This window comes from Gallus gallus, chromosome 2 (genome assembly GCF_016699485.2).
Source record: "Gallus gallus isolate bGalGal1 chromosome 2, bGalGal1.mat.broiler.GRCg7b, whole genome shotgun sequence".
Taxonomy (NCBI): Eukaryota; Metazoa; Chordata; class Aves; order Galliformes; family Phasianidae; genus Gallus; species Gallus gallus.
The window spans coordinates 96,850,878-96,859,052 of NC_052533.1; the positions used below are offsets into that span (position 1 = coordinate 96,850,878).

At 43.6% G+C, this 8,175-nt stretch overlaps 1 non-coding gene across 1 annotated transcript; it reads right to left on the reverse strand.

The window, feature by feature from the left end:
- Window positions 1-8,028: 8,028 nt before the first annotated feature.
- Window positions 8,029-8,138, reverse strand: MIR6701 (microRNA 6701). Its single transcript, NR_105572.1, has one exon. It is a non-coding gene; the product is annotated as a microRNA 6701 (primary transcript).
- Between the last annotated feature and the right edge of the window lie 37 nt (window positions 8,139-8,175).

Consider the following 8,175-nt stretch of genomic DNA (forward strand, 5'->3'; position numbering starts at 1 on the left):
TAGTCTTCACGTGTACTTGCCACCCAAAACATGCATGGGTTATTTGGCATCATGGGTGAAAGCATCTGAAATGTTCACAGGTGCACGAGGCAGAGCAGGCCAAATAATCAGCCTGCAACGTGGCTGATTTAAAGCCCCAGACAGAACTTGTCTTTCAGAGTAAGCCACCCCAGCTTACCAGGTGGTTTTGATGCAGGCGCTGGTCAGAGGTGGGTTGCGCTGCGTCCTGTTCTTTTTAATCAGGCTTTGGCAGCTCATTTCACTGCCAGACAGAATGAGGGTGAGCGCAGGTTTGGCTGACACTGAAATGAAAATTTGAAGGTGTTTGTAAATGCCAAGAATCTTTCTAATATTACATGCACTGTCTACGGTGTTTTACGTGTGTTTTAGGGTACAACAGAATTGCAGGGCAGTTGTGTTTGATATTAATGATCTGCTTTTCAGCTTTTCTCCCTCTTTTTGATAAAGAGCCACGGAAAGCTTACTGTGAACTGTTGTCTTCTAGGAAAAAGAAGCAACAGTCTAAAACCAGCATATGTGGGAATCAAAGATCTGTGTTGGCTGAAATTGACTTCTCCATTTTCTATTTGTTATTATCTTATGACCAACGTGTGATATGGACGCCATCATCACCAACACCACCAAAATTCGTTCTGATTTTAAGGATTTGAGACAGCTATACTTGGTTGTCAGCAGGTGGCTCTGTGCTAAGTCTGATCTCTCCATACGCCTGCAGAACCAGGGCCGCTTCAATCTACTTTATTTTTTTTTTAGCCATGGACTAAATGATAATGAAGGCGTGTGATTAATCAGTACAAAAGGTGTTTGTTAGAGTAGAGATTAGAAAATGAAAATCTCTTGCTTGAAGGAAACCGTGGCAATGCTGGCACAGTGCTGTTACAGAAAACGTGCAGTCATTTTAACGGCAGCTGTGCCAGCTCTGCTCCATACACAACCAGATTCTCAGGTAATGCAGCAAGAATTTTGTTTCAGGGTCCTTTTGTTGTTTTCTTTCTAAATTCTTGCTGTTTACACAAGGAGCATTTTTGGGGCATGGTGTCACTGAGTGACAAGAGTGCCAGTGGATGCAGTGAAACATAGGATTTTATCTACCTCATTGCAGTAAATGGGGAATATTCCATTTCTGCCAATGGGAGCAGGGCTGGCTCCCCCAGGCCTTGCTGCATCAGGCTGCGGGTCTCTCTTGGAGAGCAGCAGATCAGGTGGTGTCTGGAGCTAATCCAGCTGCAGTAGTTTCATGAATATATAACAGTATACCCTTGTGTGAAGCTGTTTGTGTAGCAATCAAAACCACGCTCACGCTCCAGCCCAGGATGCTGTGCAGCTTCTGAGTGTAAAGCCCAGCCCCAGATCATGAGCACAGCGTGGGACCCTTGCTTCTCAGCTGGGTGTTTTTCAGCCTCTCTCTTTTGAAACTGAAATGGCATGCTTCTCTGCATGTGTCTTTTATCCAAAGGATATTATGATTGAATTACTTAAATGGTGTGTACTGGATAAACTGGAAGAATGTTCTTTCCCCGTGTTTCTCCAGGGATAGTGGTTTAGTGGGGTGGTAAGTGGACGGTTGGACTAGGTGATCTCAGAGGTCTTTTCCAATCTTGGTGATTCTATAAGTCTTTCTTATTTTAATGGTGGGCAGCCACGGTCTTCCATGAATGGGTGAGAGGATCCTCAGCTGATGTGCATGTAGAAGCTTTATGGATGTATGAGAACAGTGAATTTGAGTTAAGCTTTGAGAAAGGAAACTGGTGTATAAGCGTGGCTGGTCTGTGGAGAGAGTACAGTGTGTAAGGAGTGGGGAATGAAGGAACAATGGTTTAGCACACCTAAATATTCATGGCCATTTCCATGCTTCAGTATATAGGTTGAATCAAGTGTGTTTATGGCACTTAGGTTGAAGCATATTTGATCTTTTTCACGGAGACTTGGAAAGCAATTACATCCTTTTCTGAAACTTGGTTCTGACACGTCTTCCACTCATACCAATCCTGTTCTGTGACATTCTGCTTGGCAGTGAATATTTTCTATAATTAGAGCTATATTTTCTGTTTGTGTAGGGAGGGGGATTTTTGTTTGATTTTAGAATTCTACTTCAGTCAAGATGTTGATTTACCCGAGGTAATGCTGAACTACTCAAGTGAGATCTGAAAGGAGAAAAGAGGTACGTCAGGTTCCCAGGTTCACTGTTTACCTTGCTTTTCAGTACCACCATGCAAGGGGCTGCTGTTCATCACGTTCCTTCTGCAATGCATTGCAAAGAAGGGTTGGCTCATCTTGTGATTGCAGACTGGTGTTACCTACCACATGTTGTTTGGTTTGCTTTTTTTTTAAGCTTTCAAACAATGAAGGTTGGTTTAGCTCTCCAGGCTTCTCAGGGGATGGTTTGTTGATGCTTATCTGTTGCTAACTTCTGTATTCTGATAGCACTTATTAGTGTCTTGGAAAAGCTCGTGTCAAAGGATCCCATAACAGCTATGGAGAATGGATCAACAAACCACTGCTGTGGTTGGAAGGCACTGAAGATTCCCTACACCAACCTGCCATCACTGTGCATACTGAAGGTCATGTACAGGGGGTCTGAAAATCTTCAAGGATGGAGAATCCATAGTGCCTATCCAGGCAACCTGTTCCAGTACTCGGTTACCTTTAAAGTAAATAAATAAAAGCAAAACCCTTTTCTTATGTTTAAACAAGTTAATTGTATTTCAGTTTGTGCTCATTGACCCTTTCAGTGTCACTGGACAGCACTGGACAGAGAAGAGCCAGACTCCATCTTCTTTACTCCCTTCTGCCAGGTATTTATGCACACTGATAAGATCTTCCTGAGCCTTCTCTGCTCAAGACTAAACTATCGCAGCTCCCTCAGCCTGTCCTCCTATGACAGATGCTACAAGCCCTTAATCATCTTAGTGGCCCTTTGCTGGACCTGCTCCATGTCTCCCTTGAACCAGGGAGCCCAGAACTGGACACTGTACTTGAGGTGTGGCCTCACCAGTGCTGAGCACGGGGGGGAGAAGATCACCTCCCATGACCTGCAGGCAGTACTCTTCCTAATGCAGCCTAGGAATCGCTGGCCTTGTTTGTTTCGGTGGCATGCTGCTGCTTTATGGTCAACTTGTTGTCAGCCAGTGCTCCCACGTCTGCTCTGCAGAATTGCTTTCCAGACAGCCAACTTCTGGAGTCTACAGTGCTGGTGCATGGAGTTAGTCTTTCCAGATTTAGGACATGGCATTTTCTTTCACTGAACTTTATGAAGTTCCTATCTGCTCATTTCTCCAGACTATCGAGGTCCTTCTGAAACCAGGCATATTTTCCTGGTTTCAGTTAGGATTTTCTTCCCGGTAGCTAGCATGGTACCGTATTTTGGATTTAGAATGAGAATAATGTTTACAACACACCAAAGTTTTAGTTGTTGGACAGTGGTGCTTACACAGAGTCAAGGCCATTTCAGCTCTCCATGCTGCCCTACCAGCAAGAGGCTGGTGGGCACAAGGAGCTGGGAGGGGACAGAACCGAAACAGCTGACCCAGGCTGGCTGAGGGGGTGTCCCATGCCATGTGTCATCATGCTATCCCACTACATCCCCAGAAAATTATTGCCCTGTGACTGCACGCAGACTGCACCAAAGTTTACTGTAGTTCACTGGTAGATCATGCAGATTTTGACCTTATTTCCATCCACCTTTGCGTAGATAATGGGGTTGAGTAGGTGACAAAAAACACAGCAGCTGTGGAATCCCTGCTCTGGCTTACTGTGTAAGAGAATGGTTACCACCATGACTACTGGAGGGCAAAATGAAAGCCAGTCTGTGGCTAAGGCCCAGTGTAATCGAAGGCTAGCGGGGAAAGAACCGTGCCAGCCAGGACCCAGTGGCCCAGTACCCAAGTGAGACAAGCAGGGCATGTCTGATGACCAAGATCAGTCCTCATCACCAGGCAACTCCATAGTGAAGAGGTGGGTCTGTGGGGATGGTGAAGGCGCGTGTCAGTGTGTTACGTAGGCCAACAAGGGCATGGCCAAGATGTAGCTCTAATAAGGCCATGGGGCAGAGCTTGGGAAGAAGCCCCACTTTTCCAGCCCTTTCTTCAAAACAGCTTTTATCAGCTGGTCTTAGGTGTGGGCAAACTCTTGATGTGGATTATGTTCAGGGCCCTGACGGTGAATCTGGGAGGATGACAATTAGGATAAACTGTCTGATTTGCAAGAGGAGTAAAGGGGATGTGGAACTTGAAGGGGCCAGAATAAAGATGAAACTTGGGGTTTTGCACTTCTGTAAGTGGGGAAAAGAAGAAAGGAATTATACAGAATTTACAGATACTAATGACATTCTTTTCTTCAATGGCTGAGTCACTTTGTATTTATTTCACCTGAGCATTCTTCTCATATGTGAAGTCTGACTATACTTTCTCCTGAGTGGATTTGCTACTTCTCTGAGACATCTTCAGGAACTGGAAAACTGAGAACATCAAGAGCTCACACTTAAGCTGAGAGGTGCATATGTTGTGAAAGTTATTTGAAGATAGAACAATGCTTTCTTCCTTTATTATCCTTTATTATGGATAATATGTATTTGTACCTAGATGATGACTTCATGATGCTCGAGTTTTCCTAGTTTGCACACTGCTCTATTAATTTCGGGGAACGTTATTTTGTAAGAAATGCTAGAAATTAACAGGGAACTCTTTAAAACTACACCTGTGTATGGTATAGTACAAAACCATTGCTGCAGTACAAAGAATAACACTGCAAAAGAGAAACACACGAATGTATCATAGGTACTTATATATATATATTTTTTAAATGTGCTTTCATAATGAAATCTCTGTATGGCAGACACGAGCTTAACTTCAGCAGATATCAGTGGGTGGAGAGCATTCATAGACACTGCACATAGGATCACAGAATCCTTAGAGTGGGAATGGGCCTTTAAAGGTCACCTAGTCCAACTCCCCTGCAATGAAAAGGGACACCTACAGCTCGATCAGGTTGCTCAGAGCCCTGTCCAGCCTGTACAAGAGGAATTCAATTTCTTGATCCAAACTAGGTTATCACATAGATATGTCCATACATTATCACATTATCACATAGATAGTCCATACCTGCCCTTACTTTATAAAAAATCTGAACATAATAATTGGTTTCCACTATGTAATTACAGAAGAGAGATGCCTTAGACAAAACTGTGGGTAAGAAAAGGAGTTTATATTAATCATTATGACTTTCACATCTTGTATGTTTCCAGATGCACGCTTGGGTTCAGATTTACTGCAGGCTAGCAAGTCAGTGGAGGGTGTGCTGGTGTAAATAACTGGCCTTAATCTCTGCTAAAGTCAGGTCACGTCTGTAAGACTAATTCCTCCTCCCACTGCTCTTTTATGTCTAGATGAAGTACTGCAGGGATACAGTGCATCTGAAGTAATATCACTGCAATGTAAGTGATTTTATCCTAAATTTTGGAGGTACGTTATTAAAAATGTGTGAGACTTTGTACTTTATTTCTCTATTTGCAAACGGAATGCAAAATGCTAATATCCCGTTAATGGAGCATGTCTCATCCTTTTTAAAGATAGTAAGTGGTTTCACCAGATGCAAGGCAGGAGTCAACCAGCACTAATTTCCTATTTTACTATACATACATGTAGCAATTGTATTTCATGGTAGAAGAATTCATTATGATATTTGTTCTCTGAAATATTAAGCATGACTCTGAGGCATGCTGAGTGTTTGGAGTAAAAATGTGGGGTCACCTGGTGTTTCCAACCAGCCCAGCTACGTGTCACCCTGCGGTGACAGTACTTACATGCCAGAAGACTTCGCTGCTATCTCATCACAAAGACAACTGACGGTTCTGCTGAGTTGTAGTGGTTAGTCATGCTGTGGCCTGAGCTCCACTGACATCACCGAAGCTTTGTCCCTTTGTGCCAACAGTGCCTTTTGGCCCACATTTCCTTCAGTTGAGTTTGCTGGCATTATCTGGTGGCTCTGCCTCACTATAACAACGCTAGACAGCACTTGGCAAGACAGAACATCTGTGTTTCTCTGCAGAACAATGTGTTGGTTATTACAAAGGACAAACAAAAGTGATGAGATTCTGATTTTAGTTCCATCTTGCCTGACAGCCAGAATAATAATGCTTGAATTCATTTCAAAACAGAATAAACCAGTATTCCTGTTATGAATATATCCAATTCATGGTTTTATAAACAGCCATTAATATCACGGTATTTAGGAGGAATGCTGTGTCACTGATACAGCAACAGTGTGCTTGCACATGTAGTTCTAGTCTGCTAAATAGCTTGGAATTCAAATTCTGCCATGGCATAGCTGTGACTAAGAGAAAAGCACTGCTAAATGGCAGAGACCTTTCACACTTGCGGTTTCCAGCTTAATGCGATGAAGTTTATCCTTTCCCTACTGAGAATAATACCTGGCATAATCTCTCTGTTTGAAGAATGTGTTTGTATGCATGAACAGATCTCATAGCAGCTCACAAGGGAAATACTACACAATTTTGTGTACCTAAAGCAGTAATGTTGGGCATGCCGAGATACTGAATTCTGATTCTCTCTCTTGTGAAATACTCACCTTTCAATTTGTGTTCCCATTCTGTGATGAGAACAGACACACTGTCCTTCGGCGCATTTTACTCTAAAATTCACTGTAGAAATACAATGGGCCACAAAGTACAGAAGAACCAAAGCACTGCTGTAATGCCCTTTAAAATCAAAACTTCCGGAGCAAAACCCAAGGAACTCCAGAGTTAGCATCCTTAACAGTTTTTCCTTTCTTGAATACGAGCAGGCAGGTCTTTTGCAACTAGAACAGAGCATGCATATAAAATGCAGTATCCTATAGTGCCATTGTCATGCCCAGTGCGTGGATTAGAGGAAAATGGAATTCCTCTTTTCAGTGTTGGTGGGTGATCTGTCACACTCCTTAGTGTTGTGGAGATGATTTATGAAAGACTTTAACTGTAACACACTGTAAAATGGAAACTGCTGAAGGAGATATAGTTCTACCTGCTGTACGTTTTCAATCTGGGCTATACAACACTGAAACAGTCTTGGTTGCACTATGAATCTAATAGGAAAAAAGGGTGAGGGTTACATTAATTTTCTATGGTGGCTTAAATCTCCTTTCATTATTTGAAGGTCCTCTTGCACTTCTGTGTGCATACTGACTAAGTCCAGCCTTGCTGAGGAACTAGTGTAACTCCTAGGTGCTGATAGGTGGTAGAAAGTGATTTTATTGTTTTAACTGAAGCCAACAGGAACAAAATGCTAGCTGGAAAACAGAAAACACAAGCTACGTGCTGATACTTGTCCTGTAAAAGCTGCCAAGCTCAACAAGACAGTGCAAAGGGCTCAGCCACTGACCATTTTCCTGGAGCACAGCCATTTCTGCTGCTGACGATACCTAAACATCCTTATTCATGGCACGCGTGAGACGTTCCGAAGCACTGAGCTGCTGCAGGATGCCAAAATGAACCAGGATGATACGGGGAAGCTGAGCACTGCTTGCTTCCAGAGGAAATGTAGACTTTCCTGAGCACAGACGTTTTTGTGCCAGCGTTAGCAGAGAAAATCCTCTGTAGGCATCCATCTCGGCTGCCTAACTACAGATGCACATACATTCTGCATCATGTATTTAGTGGGAAACAGTTGCAGCGTTTTGTAACAGCCAGTAGGAAAAAAGCCCACAAGTTTAGCTGGGCATTTAGAGGGGTTTAAGGTTCTGGCATCTGTCCTATACAGTAAATGCACAGACTGGAAGGAGAGCTGCAGATATGCCTGCTGAGCAAAGCTGCGCTTAGCCAGCAAGACAAAGTGACAGAAGGACTCCTGCACTGTTTATTTCTGTCATGGTGTGTATTCAGGTGGCTTTAAAGCTGCACTTTGATACAAACTTCAAACTGGTGTAATCTGGCTCTGCCTCTGCGTAGAGCCACTCTGCTGGCTGCCTCGCTACCCCTCTGCTGCCTGAATCCAGCCCCTAGCGGTGGCAGGGGGGTGAGCTGGCTGAGGAAAGCGATCTGTCTGTAAAATAATCCTGTTTTTGTTTCCCGGGGTACTTTGCAGGCAGATCACTTCACTCATCTGGCCTATTGGAAGGATTTGAACTGCCTGCACTGGCACACGGCAGGCAGGGAAAGGC